We start from the raw sequence: 15,052 nt of genomic DNA on the forward strand, positions 1-15,052 counted from the left end.
ACTTCGGATTATAAATATCTGCTAATGTCATTCAGACTTAGCTGTACTTTGTGTTTAGTGCTAATTAGCAAATATTAGCATGTTAACATGCTAAACCGATGTTGACCATGAAGCTTTCTTCTTGCTCCAACTTGAGTCAAAAATGTCTCCCTCTCACACGATTATATCATATTCCAATGGGCAGATTACTATAGAGTTTTATGAGCTCACAGCCCCACGATGAGTAAAGCACTGCAGCCTCTACAGACCATTAGCAGGCTTTTAAGACTTTCCTTACTTCATTTCGACATTGCTCTCAAATAAGTCTCTGCAAAGTTTCCATGAACTTTGCTCTCCACTATAATAAACAACACTACTCGATCAATTTGGCCTCAAAGAGGCAAAGATATGGCCAAGTGTCACACCATGCCAATAACCCATCTGATGCCCACGCTGTGATCCAATGCTGAGGCACTTTCGCAAATCGACAACAGTGGACTTTGGGAACAAAAACGACTGGTGGATCAAAAGCGAGGCCATTACTGAATCACTTTTCACAAGATGACACAAAGACACAGCTGCTGTTTAAGATGGACTCTACAGGCTGCATTTCAGTCATCACCCCCAGTGCTCTTAATGCTTTTGATTATGATTTTCCATCAACAAGACGGATTCCAACACCCTCCTCCTCCCGCTTCTCATCTCCCCTCAGAAGTCATGTACTGTAGCTCTCAACTATTTCTACCGACTGCAAACACTTAGCTACTTTTGATTATATCCCCAGTCCTCAGCAGTCCTCTCGAACCTGCCCAATCAGCCTGCATGTCTTGCATGTGTACTCTCACACACCCACACAAATGCCTACACACACGCCAACACACGCACTGCCCCTCCAAGCATATTATAATTGGACAAAGATTTGAAATAACGGCATCTCCCAGTGGAGAGATAGTTTTTCTCCACCAGCGGTGAATTGATAATCCGCTCTGTAAAATACTCCTGGGGTCTTCACTCTCATGTGGAGCTGCTGCTGATTTGGTAGAGGCAACATTCAGGGCCACAACACTCAGTTCTCCATATCTCACACCGTCTAATCCTAATTGCCCGTGGCTGCAGGGCCACAAAACAGCAACATGCCAATAACGCAATCAATTATGTGACACAAACTTTCATTTATTTGTCACAGTATCTACAAATCTTGAGTAGTTTGCCACTGCAAGGCTGACTGAAAGTTTGGCTGGATAATCTGACGTTTTTTTTCACTCCGGATCACTGATGCAATGTTGCACAGTCAGGACAGCAAAGCTTTAAGTGCCTCCACAATAATCTGTGGAAAAGGTTGCCATGTGGATTTCTCTCCTTAGAGACCATTTTTATCATCCCAGTTCAAAGACTGATCATTTTATTTGACTGGAGGAGAAAGTTAAGCTACTAAGAGGAAGTAATGAATATGAACCGAATACCTTACAGTTGAATATACACTTCTGGACAAGGGAAGGAGAGAAGGGATGAGTAGGAGGAAGTGAAAGACCCATCTTTGGAGAAGAGCCAAAAAGCATCCTCGTGCATTTTTCCAAAGGTGTAATTAGGTGTGCATCTGGACAACAGTGGGAATGAGAGCAACATTTTACACCCTGAATAATGAAGGGCAAACAACCTTGGAGTCGACTGCCCTTCATGATGGAGGGTCCGTTGAAGTAGAGCGATAGTGAAGATGCCTCCCCACCAGACAGAAGCCAAACAAACTGGTAATCCTTTTGCATTGTGAGATGAGATACTGTAGTTAGCCAAGTGACCTTGGCTCTATGTGAGAAGGATATTGCCAGAGGGCTGTACGCCTCATGCTGGGAGATATTGCTATTTGGCGCACAGATACTGCAGCTGAAGCCCAGCATGCATCGCACTCTCTGTGTAAAAAAAAAACAAAAAACAAAAAAACACATTCTTGTGAGAATCTTTTATTATGGTGTCCCACTCTGCATACAGTAAAGAACATGTTTTTTAGATTTATTTCACTGGAAATGATTGCTTCCATCTGTTATCATTCTCCCATAGAGCAAACAGTGAGGGTGTTCAAAATGAGCCAAAATTAGTGCCCCAGATATTGAAATTAATTAACTTGCTTCATTAACCTGCCAGTCACTGTACCAACATCAAACATGGAAAAAACGGCTGGCAATACAAAATTAATTGAATACCTTGATCCCTTTAATCTGCAAGTATTCTTAATATACATCCAGCTTTCCTAACAATTGGTCATACAAGGTTTCAGCCGACTGAACATGTTGCAGTATCAATACACTGCAAATTTGATATATTCCTTTGCCTTGGGAAGCTTTGGTCCACATCATTGACATGAGACAAGAGTAAAAATATTGTCTTGGCTTTTAATCTATGGTGTCTAACGGCAAAATAAAATGATGAAAGTGCTGACTGCGAGCTGTGCTGTTTCTCTGGCAAACACACTCCCTAATTCACAACTGATGGACATAATAAAAGAAATAAAACTCATTTTAAGTTACAAATCCTGACAAAGTTTGAGACCACAAAATCTATCTTCCATTCATTGTTAATTGAACATCTCCAGGCTAGCATTTGGAGAGAATTGTTAATGTTCACAGTATTGATTGGCCTGTACCGTGCCTTCAGAGTAACATTGGCAGCGCTGCAGAAAGTGCACAAATCCAATCTTGCCCCTTTTTTGTAATTACGAGCTGACATTATCCCCTACATTAAAATTTCATGACCTGGGGACAAAGGCATGCCTCTGAAAAATAAATCAGCCGAGGCCGTCAATCGAAGAATGGACCAATTAATCTAAATTCCGAAAACTTTTGCAAAAGTAACCTTCAAAGCAAGTTTGCCATATACATAATGTCTTCACTGACAGTTTGCTAAACCCCTCATTTGAGCAGCGATCGTCCAATCTTAGCTCAGCAACGGTGACTCTAGCAGGCCTGTCAAGCTTTGGATTTCTCCTCATGCTGAAGCAGTGCGCATGGGGCTGTAATATTAACCGTTTGGAGTTGGGAGGTAGAGCCTTTTTTACCTTTTCCAAAACCAAAAAAACAACAGCAAAAGTGTGAGCCGGAGAAAACCTTAGCACGTCCAGCCAAGCGCTACTTCCAAGGCCCAGCAGCACATCATTCACCATCTACATATTGTTATTGGGTTATGGATTACATAAAGAAAAAAAAAAGGCCTTCATGAGTGGAACATCCACTGTGTAGCAAACGTTTTCACAGCAGACATTCTGCCATGTGATAGGAAGAAAAGTCATTGATAGCATTAAAAATGACTGTTTTCCATTTAGTTCCAGTTCCAAGGTCCTGGTATTGTGAACAACTTACTTAATGGAACTGAGCCTCAGCTAACAAAAGTTGTATTGTGCTTAAGTCTGCCACATAAAAAGTTCTACTTCCCCACTGTGTGGAAGCCGATCCTGCATGCTTCACAGTTTAGGCTCACGTTAGCAGGTCCGTCCTGTTCTTTTGGATCGAGGAAGTTTACACTCCAGCAATCAAAGCCAAGTTCATTATCCAAGATAGAGCTATGTTAGACAAACACTACTCAGTCCGCATCCTATGAACCTTCTCTTTTGTAACGTTAAAAATGAAACAGGGACGTTGTTGAATGTTTAGGAATACGGACAAGCATGTAAGATCAGGATAAACAGGATTAATAATATGTTTGAATGAAATACGAGCCTAATCTTGCGTGATGAGCTCTACATTATAATACAATAAAAAAAAACAAGTGCTAAATCAGCCTCATGCTGGTCCAAGACCAGAAGATAACTGGGCAAGTTTTGGGTCTGATTCGCCCTGCTAACGAGCGCGGGGGTATTCCCAATTCGAGGCTAGTGTGAACAGATTCGGCTATCTGCCCAAACAATCCTGTAGTGTGAGGAGTTTACAGACATAATCTTAAAGTTACCAACTGTATCAGAGTCTGAATCTTTCTTGAAATCCTGTCATGTGAAAGGAACAGTGATGGAATGTTAAGCAGAAACCCTCAATGGCCAGCGAGAGCGAGCTGAGCGGGAAGCGTCATCTGGCTCGTGCTGTAAAATGTATCAGCAATGTTGATTCTGTCTTCTCGGTCAAGATTAGAATTACCACTCTGATCTTGTTTAGTATAGAAAGCCAAGTGTGTGGGACTGCGTCTGGACCGAATCATCTGGTGTGTGTGTTCCTATGATTAAATCTGTTGTTATGTCTGTGGTCTCCCATGTTTTTAAAATCGGTTAAGATTTGAAAATCCTCTCATTATCGCTGCAAACTGTCCATGTGCTGTGAGAGGCGTAGCAAAAGGAAAATGCTCTTATTCTCTCTTTTTTCTTTATTTGTTTCCCATAACAATTGACAGTAGATAAATGCAAGAAACCATAAGCCAGTGGCTTCATTTTGTGCAAAACACCATGGCAACAAATGCCATCATATCCACCAACACCATCACCATCACAAGTGTTGCCAAAAGCAAGAAAAAACACAATTCCAGAGTGTATCACTCTCAATTCAGCTCTGTTTCCATTGCCCGACTCCCAGTTTAACCATGTTGTCTGCACCTCCCCACACACTCTATTCCCATCAGCCCCCTACACACACATGCACGTACACATGCACACACGCACGCACGCACACTGCCAGCAGCCATCATTCCACCCTGTATGTTCAGCTGGCCTGTCAAGTTCCCATCCAGCCAAGTGCCCACCCATCTGTTGAACCTAAGACAGCATGCAAATCTCAACCAGAGAGGAAATGTTCTATCAAATGAAGAACTTATCTGCATGCAAACGGTGGCTTTCAGGGGCCTCTGGGGTCCGGGGCCTCGGGGCATACCGCAAAAGTGTATGTATGTGCATCTGGCTGCAATGCCAAAGTAACACTGATGCAAGACACAGTCTGGTTAAGCAACCCATGCACTTTCTTTCATCTTAGTATATTACTATTTTAATCAAGTACAGTATGTTTTTTCTGGTAACTGATTTAAATGACTAACCAGCGTTAATCTATTTTGTTCCTGTCTGCGTTCAGAAAGTCTCTGAAGCTGCAGGTTTGTTTGTCTGTATTTTTTTTTGAAGGAAAAGTATTTCATGTTTCTTAAAAAAGAAAAAAGAAAAAAAAACGGCCAGTCGGCTTCAATCACATAGACTCAAGCTTTGTACGGACACCAGAATAATGTATTCCTGCACTTTCGCTCCCTCACTGTGCTGGCAAACTCTTTCAGGTGTCCACAGGCTTTGAAATACTATTTAGAGTACTTTTTATTCTGATAAAACCCTGACAAGAGTAATTAGTTACAAATCAACCTTTGCTGAGGATTTAGTGTCAATGCTGGCAGTTTCTATAAAGCACTCACATTCTATACAAAGCACTAAATGCTTTTTAGTGGCCTCAGGGGGAGAGAGGTAAGCACTCACCTGGCCAAGAGCATAAATCAGACCAACAGGTATCTGCAGGCCTGAGGCTATTAGGACTGAGTGAACTTTAGCTTGCGTGAGTTCACCTCGCTGCAGTTAAGCTACCACTCACCTCTATTATCCTATTAGTCTGCAGCACTTATGGAAACGAGCTGCAGTGATCCTGTCAGCAAAATTAGAGGTCCACAAATATTTTATGGATCAAAGATTGTGCAACTTAGCAGGCCTTTAACGTCTTCCCCTCGGGGATATTATGGGAATATTACAGCAGCATTTTAGCTACAATATTAGTTTTATCAATCAAAGCTTGTAATAGTCACTTATTATGTGTGTTTAATCATATTGCAGCTCCAGTAAAAGAAGCGGATGCGATATATTAAAACGGCCCATAAATGAGGATGGATTAATTATTGGTGTGTTGGAGCTTATTGTTCATCCCTGCAGCAATAAGCTGGAGGCTAACAGCAGGACCTGGTCACGCATGCCAAAAAAAAAAAAAAAAAAAAAAAAACCCTGATGTGAAAGTGTGTGAGTGAGGATGCTGAGGGGCGTAGCAGCGTTGAGCCCCTCATGGTCAGCGCTCAGGAATTGTAATGCATGCCTCTCATTGCCTGGGAGCGAGTAACGGTGTACGCGACAAACTCTTCCCATCCTCCTCCCTCTGCGCGGAGAAAAACGCACGGATGCGCTCGATCCAGGAGGGCAGTAACCCTCCTCTTGCTGTTTTCGCGTTTAAAACAGGCAGCGGTGTGAGGTTGCCAGTTTGGAGCTTGTTTTCCCCTTAAATTGGAGCCTTCAAGCTGCATCGCTCGCTTCTTCGTCCTCCGCCGCCGCACCGCGCGGAGCGAACGGGACTTCACTCGCAGACTTAAAGTGAGTATCGGCTGCTTTTAACCCCACGCACCGCACTCCTGTCACCTTATTTTCTAATTATAGTCTTTAATCTCAGTGCTTTAAACAGAGCAGCGCACGTGAAGGCTTAAAGTCTTAAAGTGCTGCTGACCAGGTGTTGCACTGTAACTTTCTTCTGCAAAAATAAATATTAATACTTGGATGTTTGGTAGAAAGCAGCTGCGTGCCTCCATGCTGGATCCAGCATGTTGCTGTTTAAATCACACCTGCAGATTTGTAGGATTAGTTTTCAGTGCTTGTAATGAGGCGACTTTCATAATTCACCCCCCCTGCCTTTCAGGTTTCAGTGTGCGCATGTTTGCGCTCATTTCTCTTTGAAATGCTCTGTTTTGAGTGCGTGCAGCCACCAGCTCGCATCATGTTGAGAAGAACTTCTTTTCTTTTTAGAGGGCTGGTTTTGATTTCTTGGCTTTTTAGATTCTGAGGTGGGGGCTGCTGGTTTAACTCGTACACTGGCCCGGCTTTCTGACTTCAAAAAGCCTGTGTACCATCCTCTGTGTTCAGCTGTGGACCAGGCTGGAGCAACTGTTGAATGTACAGCAGAGCAGAGATATCTGTGCTGTCCACATCGCAGGAGGTGTGTATGTCCTGGAAGCAGCGGTTCGGGCTGACAGAAACCCTTTTAATTTGTCGTAAACCTGAATCGCTCTGTGTTTCATTGTCAGTGTAATATCCCAGCGTGAGTAAACTCCAGGTTTATGGGTTATGAGTTTTGAAATGATCCCCTCTGTTGTGTATTTTAATATGAGCTGTCACCTCATTTACTAATGAAGGTGTCTGCTGGTTAATTTTCCGCCCAAACCTCTCCTCACCATTATAAATAATAAGCAAGTGGAATACATTAGCTCAGCCGGTTCCTCATCACATCTCCAATCAGATTGGATGGCGTGACCTTGGGGGACCGCGCTGCAGTATTTAGAGAGGAGGGTGGCAGAGATGGAGATGGGGCGCTTTGGTGGCATCCATTATCAAGGAACCCAATTACTTCTGGAAATTGTAGTTGCCATAAGCAATTGTCATCTTTTACAGTATGAAAGACAGAGCAGCTATTTTGAGAGAAATGTGTAACATCCCGATAATGTGCGCTTCAGTCAGGCTTTTCTCATCTGCATATACATTTAAAAGATCTGTGTGATTCCTCTGAAAGGAAGTCCTTTGTGGGCTCCTTTTGACAATAGAGCAAGGAAGAAGCAGTGAGTCACTGTGAATCATGGCAACTCTCGCCAGCTGCCAGCCAGATGAAGACATCCTGCGAGGAAAAGTCTGATGAAACTGCAGTTGCAGTTGTGCTGCTGTTTCCACTTCAAAGTGCGCCAGGCCGAATAGAAATGTATAGCATTCCACGAGGACGCCTAACATCTCATTCAAAGTTTGTGCAAGTTTCTCTAACGATCCAACTTCCAGTTTTAAGATCTTTCCTGCGAGGTATATCCTCTCGTCTTTAGTTGCAGTGGCGTGAAGGCTGAGTTAAGTCGGCGTGGGTTTTACTGTAATCAGTTATTCAGCTCTGGCATTCAGACTACCAGCTCCAGACAGAGGAATCCCCATGGCTCACCACAGACCCAATCAGACCCTTTAAGTACACGGCTTTCCACTGAGGTCTGGAACCAAGACTGCAGCGGCAATGGCAGAAATGTTTCCAGTCCCTCGGGTGGTGGTCTGCATGTGTCTGCAGCGTGTACAAGTATATTTCACTAATAGTTAGTGTCTTTTGTTCAGGCCCCTCGGCTCGGTCACAGGCAGTCTTTTTCCTTCACAGTATTCCCCTTGGACTTCTCCCTGGCTTTTTGATTTGCCCTCTGTTTCCACTTAACAATCCTGGCTATTTTCCAAGAAACTCCTCAGCACCATTCGTTTTTTTTTTTTTTTTTCTTTGCTCCAGGCATGAGCAGACTTCCTATAGTCTGAGCACACGTGAAGAAAAACATGGCTGTTACTGAATGTGTGCATTTACAAAACAGCATCTTGCTGCCTCTTCGCTACAGTTTACCCACTTGTGAGGTTACCGCCGATGACCGCAAAATGACAATTTAAACAGGACTGCCTCTGTAACAAAGAAAGCCATCCTGTGATTGCCGTCTTAATCTTTCCCCAGAGCAATCAGCGATGTCGAGACTACACATCACTCCTGCAATTAGGCTTGTCAAATTACTGCGTGGCTTTTATCTGCGACTGCTTGTTTGATAATACTTATTGGCAGGTGCCTTTGGAGGAGCATAGGAAGGGAATCCACAGCTGGTGCATTTCAAGAGGGATGGATGCATTATGTAAAACCACGCTGTGCTGTGCAGCAGATGTTTCTTCCTTCTGATGGCCAGCTCAGATACACAACCATGCATCTCCATATCACAACATCCTCAGGAGTTTCCCCTCTTTTTTCCCCCCCCTGTTTTGACAGACACATGCACCATCCTTGACTTTCATCACTTTGTTGTCAAACTGAGCCGTTCTCCACAAATTGTCCCCTCGCTGTCATAATCGTTTTATGGTACAATCAGTTAGGCTGACAGTGTGCATCAGTCCGTCGGCGCAGTTTGCCCAGTGTCATCATCAATGTAAAGCGTCTTCTGTACCTTTTATTCTCCTTACAGTCGTGTTGACAGGCCTGCAGCATCTCCGACCTTGTCAGGAGGAATGCCTTCATTCTTTGCTCAAATAGAGACTCGCCTCTACAATATATACGCCCTCCATAAGCTCTCGCTCTCCAAGGCTTTGCTCAGGATTAGTGTTACATGCTGCATGTTTTTTCAGTTGCTTTGCTTGTCCTCAGTAGGGTATTATTTGGCAACTAAAAATGGAAAAAAAGATTTTGTGAGTGGGCTTGACATGGCATCCTTTCTGTGGGTTTATTTGAAGGAAAGGCTAATTGTTATGCCTCCGAGGTCCATTGTTAATTAGAAGTTATCTCGGGCAGCTCTCACATGGTCACCGCTCTAATTGGCAGTCAAAGCTGTGTACCACCTGGCCTAGCCTTTAACTCACCAGGTGCTCCCAGCAAAACCGTCGGCCTTGGCATTATGTGGGTATAGCCTCGTAAAAGAAGACAGATAGGAAAAGAGTGAGAGGTAGGAAAAGAGAAGAAAAGAGACCAAAGTGTGCTGGCCAACTTTGTTAGGATGGCGGAGCTGCAAAACGGCAGTAAAAGGTTATTATATGTTGCGTATCTTAACAAGCCCTTTGAAGCTGGCATGAAAATAAGGTTCAGAGAAATTAGTGGAATCTTTTGACGCAAACGTCATCGTAGATCTCACCTCTTTGTTTCAGATTTCTAATACCACAGGGGAAGTGATGTGTGACAGCGCGTCAACAGTCCGCGCAGCCTGTGCAGGTTTGTTTACCTGTGTTTTGTGGGGAAAAAACAAGTTTAGCCCGTGAATATGAATAATAGCTGGAATCAGAACGGCTTTTAGTGTTTGTTTCAGCGTCTGTCTGTACAAGGCAAATGAAGGATGATTGGACAATCATGATAGTATATTTTTCTATTCATGGAGAAAGATGAATGTTAAAATCGATTCCGGCAAAAGATTTTCACTCTCAACCAGAATCCACATTAAGTCTTTTATTCAGCACAGTAATAACACTGAGCGGGAAACTGTGGAGAAAAGACAGTGATTTAATCTAGAGATAGTGCAGCTGCTTTTCACAATGAAGTGGAAACTGACATTGGGAGCTCAGAGTCTTCTGTGTGAGATTCCTCTACATGTACATGATGCAGAGTGGTGTTGTGAATCTTGCTGTGGGAGAAAATTCACTCATGACCTTCATAAATCTTGACAAACTGCTCAAAGAGCATGCCAATCATGATGTTATGTCCTTTCAAAAGGCCAAACAGGTGTGTCCTTTGCATGACACAAACAAACTGATAAAATGCGCCTTGCATCGCTGTGCTCTGGAGGACAAAAGACCTTTGTCTTTTCACACCACAAAGTCAATAGGGTTGCATTGTGTCCAGCATCTAAAGTTCACTCTAATTCCCGTATGTGTCATCCCTTTGTTCTCTGATCACAATGGGAATTTGAAATGTAAAGTGGATTTAGACAGTGTGCTATATCTTGATGGGTAGAGCAGAGTGAAAAGCTTCGAAATGCGTCGTAACTGTGTTGTGTTTGCAGCCTTAGGCAGAATGTGTTAACGTGGTACAGCAGAGCAGAGGATGATCTGGATCTGTGTGATTTGTTGTTGTTGTAGTTTATTTTTCCAGGAACTGTTCTGTTTAGGCCTTGAGCTTTGGCAGCATGTGTTTCAACCTACATACGCGATATACATTTACCCAAGAGAGTTTTCGTTTTCAGCGTATGCAGCTCATGTTTAGTCAGTTATTCAGCAACAGTGGGAAACAACTGAGCTGCAAAAGACAATTTGAAAATATAGAATAATAGAAAGGTCAGATGGAATAGAAAAAATAGCAGTTCACTGTGTTATAACAGACTAATCATAATAAACAGGGCAATCACTGCTATAATTACTGACAGTGGAACCATTAAGTCCACTAATGCGCCACTGCTACCATCGTTAATAACAGTTCATTAATTAAACATGCTATGGAAAACAGCAGCGCCATTCTGTGAAAAGGACTTCTCCTTGACTGGACCCACAGAGCTACAGAGTGGAGCTTAATTTTGCTCTGGAGGTCATTCCAGGAATAATGAGCGGGAGAAATGTAAATACTCCTCTTTGCTTAACTGCCGGGGCACTTAGAATACCTGAGACAAGCCAAATTTGAGATTCAGCCACATAATGAGATGTTTATTTTAATACAAGCAGGAGTGCAGTGAGAACGCTTTGTCAGAAAGTAAAAAAAAAAAAAAATGCAGAAATGTTGTTTTCAACTGGGCATTTTTTCTGTGGTTCTGTGGGAAAATACAGAATGGTTTAGACATCTAAATCCACTTTCGATTGAAAGGAATAATTTAACATTTTCTGGGTTTCTTATTTGCTTTGAGCGACCTGAGAAGATCGATATCAGTCCTGCTTGTGCGTTAAGTACAAAGCAGGAGTCAGGATGTGTTAAGCTTATCTTAGCTTAGCTTAGCTTAGCATAGCTCCTAACGCCTCTAAAATTGACTATAAAATTGCTACTTTGTATCTTCTGTGTCTCTAACGTGCATATATACAGAAATACAAAAGTGGCGACTTGTGATTTCAGAGAGTTACATGCTGGAACTATTTATAGCTGGGGTTGACTGTGTGCGGCTTCCTGAAGCGTTCACAGCGAGGTTTCCAGTTTTGGTACCATTGTGCCTTTGCAAAACTTCGCTCACGGATTGTACCCAACAACACACGCTACAGATGGAGATGCTGCACAGGAATCGTGAAACGCCCAGCTCGCTGTTTCCCCCTGGCTCCAGTCTTTATGCAGAGCCAGGCTAATCACGTCCTGACTCCAGCTCCACACTTAAACCTGCAAGGACATTAATGCACAAAAATCTCATTTTACTCTGACAAATACAGGGAATAAACTCACTTCGAAAAAAGCCGTGCGTTTCCATACATCTCATATTCACGTTGACGTAGTTGTTTGCACTGAGATCAGATTGTAACTAATAATACAGAGAATGAGCCATTGCTCTAAACTTCCTGCAATTACTGTGTATGTTTAATCCCCTGAGCATTCTTTCTGTGCACAGTATACTGGTGTGGTACTCTGCCTAAACTTCCAAAGGAAGTCCTTGAACACAGTAGAATGGGCTCAGGTCTTCATCAGGGCACCGCACACATGCTAGTTGGCTTCTGTGATGGTTATGAATAATTACTGTCTTCAGTAATTCTGTAATCAGTATTGGAGGTACATCTGGCTGACGTCTGTGTGGATATAACATGGATATCAGAAGTCTACAGGCTCTGTCTAATTTTCTCGTATTTATTGCCTTGAAGGCTGAAAGGAAAACCTATTAAACCAAACTTGATTTTTCCATTTTCATTTGGATATGTGGAAGCAATGAGCAAAAGGTAAAAATGGAAGGCAGCTAATTTCTGACAATGTATTAAAAATAGAAAAGTCCTGGTTATGTAATGGTGAACACCCTGCACTTATTGCTTTGATAACAACCATGACCTTTTTGGATGAGTTTCTACCATATGAATCTCGGATTTGTTCCCCATTCCTCTCTTCAGACTGAAGCGTTTCTCTCTGCACACTTCTCCTTGGATCCCTCCACGCTCTGTTTGTACAAATGTAAAAGTCCAGGAAAAAGACCTTCCTTTTATCTCAGCTGGTGGCTGTTTTGGCTGTGCATGCGCTTTGGTTTGCTGTCAAGTTGAAAGATGGAATTCTTCTTTGACTCCAGCATTGTGTTTTGTTCCAGAGGGCAGCAGATCTCCCTCCCAAAATATCTTGGTATTAGGAGCCATTTATCTTCGCCTGTATCCTGACCAGAGCTCCCGTCGAGCCTTGTAGCATGACGCAGCACCAGCACACCTAGAACACAGCATTGCATTTACAGTTACTGATTGATTGCTGGTGACTGGAGCTAGCTTACTCCCAGTCATTTTGTAATGCATGCTCTTGTTAGAATATCTGCGAGTAGCTTTGCATGCAGTCATTTATTTATTGACATGCTGAACCAGGGTCATTCACTCAGCTCCTCTTTGCACACTGCTGAACTGTGTAGGGTGAATGGTGCCCATGGCATTGTATGTTCTTATTTAACATTTATTCATTTTTCATTGTGCTTAAAACATGGTGTCAAACCCAGAGTAGCTTCATGGAAGAACATAAGCCTTAGGGCTATGTCCAAATCTGGATTTGAAAGAGTGCACTAATTGGGACTTGCATAATTAACAAACTAACAGTGTATCAACAACCTGCACCAAGTGATTTTAGTAGCTATAGTGACAAGTGTCACCTGTAAATGTACTCAGCTGTAGTTAATTAATGTTGATTGTGTGGGCTGGCAAAACAACAAAAAAGAATCTCCCGGCTGTTGTCTGGAAGAGAAAAGAAACATACTGACACACAACCTCCCATAAAACCACTACGCATCCTTTTAACAGTGGTACCACTTAAACAAGCAAGACGTAACGTGTTAATTAGTGAGCTTTCAGAGGAGCAGGTAGGTGGATATTATTACCCATTAGACAGAGCCAGGCTAGCTGCTTCCTCCTGTTTCCAGTCTTTATGCTAAGCTAAGCTGTTGTCTGCAGCTTCATATTTACTGTGCAAACACCACAGTTGTATCGATCTTCTCATCTAACTCTCGACAAGGAAGAATATAAGTGAATTGTGCAGAAATATTGCTTTAGCACATCCTATCATTTAAACTCATCATCTTTAATTGGATGGAGACTCCCAGGATCCAGAGCTGTGAAGCACCCTGACGCTAACGTTAGCTCAGGCAGCTACGGTGCAGAGCTATCAACGGCATTATCAACTGTTATCTGTCCGATGTGGAAACATTTTCACATGTGACTTAACAGCAGTCATTATTGGCACAACAGGCCAACCATGCAGTTTTTGTCAATAAATGTAACTCCACTTTTAAATGTTATTGCTTCATTTGAATATTGCTGAGTGCTGGTGTACCACGAATGTAATATAATGTGAGGCAGTCAGAAAACTACTGGTTTAAATCCCTCCGAGGGGCTCAACAACAAGCTTTATTCTATCTGATTCCATTAATGTAGCACAAGATGAAGTTGTTCATTAGGCTTGGTGCTAATGTATCTTATTTAATACTACATAGACTACAAATACAGACGGGAAGCTTCCTGGAATATGAGTGCAATGACATAGAAATTAATCACAATTTAAATCGCATCAGACCAAAAAGTTCCAACTCAAGTTTTGTCTGCCCCAGGACGCCTTCCTGCATCATTCTGCATCATCTTCTTGTGTAATTAAGATGGACTGGATGTTATTTTTAGGGGAAAGTGGAGTCTGTCTTGCCACCGCTCTGCATAGCCCAGAAACCTTACAAACATGCAAATGAGCTATTATATCCATGGAGTGGGAAGATTCATGTGCACAGTACGTCCCACTGTTGCTAATATTGCTGCTGGCCTCTGTTCTTCCCTGATGAGCTTCTTTCTGCACAGTCATTCATCTCAGAGGAACCTCCTGATCTTGGCGAGATCCAGCTGCTGTATTACCTCCAGTCTGTGATTACAGTTTTCATTGTGTGTCAGGCTTTCTTAATGGAGTTGGAAATCTTCTTATGCCCCTCTTTTAATTTCAGCCTTTTTCAATAATTCAAGAATGGGGCCAATGGTTTATATATTATGATTAAATACCGGTAGAAGATGTAGATAAAAGGGAAGAAGAGCTGATGAAAGATATAGAAGTAAATGCCTCTGGAAGTATGGGTTAGTATGGGGGAGGTTACCTGGATGAAGATTCTATTAGATTTCCCATTTTGATCAGTATATCCCTGTTTTGTGACCTGCTCCTGTTTTAATTTGCTCTTGAATCTGTTTGCCATCAATGCAGCACTAATTACATCCCCTACTGACCCCCATGTGTAATACAGTGCAATGTGTATTATCAGTGCCCATTAATTAATCCATTATGTCAGCATTGCACTGATTTTAAGTTTTACAAAATGATATAAACCTCTAATTGATATTACTTTGTGGTTATTTTATTTACAACACAGGATCCTTCAGTACAATACATCCAAAACATTCAGGACAGTTAAGGCGATTCCTTTATTGGTGCAAAATATCAAACAATGAAAGCATCAAAAACCAGTTGACATGCTGTGAATCTGGGGCTTTCAGGGCACCTGGTTCTGGGAGTCTGGG

The 15,052-nt window shown here is 42.4% G+C and overlaps 1 protein-coding gene across 1 annotated transcript in view; it reads left to right on the forward strand.

Moving 5' to 3' along the window:
- Nucleotides 1-5,998: 5,998 nt before the first annotated feature.
- Nucleotides 5,999-15,052, forward strand: part of LOC143335705 (CMP-N-acetylneuraminate-beta-galactosamide-alpha-2,3-sialyltransferase 1-like) — a 56,658-nt gene continuing 47,604 nt past the window's right edge. Inside the window, exon 1 of the mRNA XM_076755282.1 lies at nt 5,999-6,274. The gene's annotated coding sequence lies outside the window, so the exon portion shown is untranslated. The remainder of the gene's footprint in view (nt 6,275-15,052) is intronic.

Source organism: Chaetodon auriga, chromosome 17 (assembly GCF_051107435.1).
Source record: "Chaetodon auriga isolate fChaAug3 chromosome 17, fChaAug3.hap1, whole genome shotgun sequence".
Taxonomy (NCBI): domain Eukaryota; kingdom Metazoa; phylum Chordata; class Actinopteri; order Chaetodontiformes; family Chaetodontidae; genus Chaetodon; species Chaetodon auriga.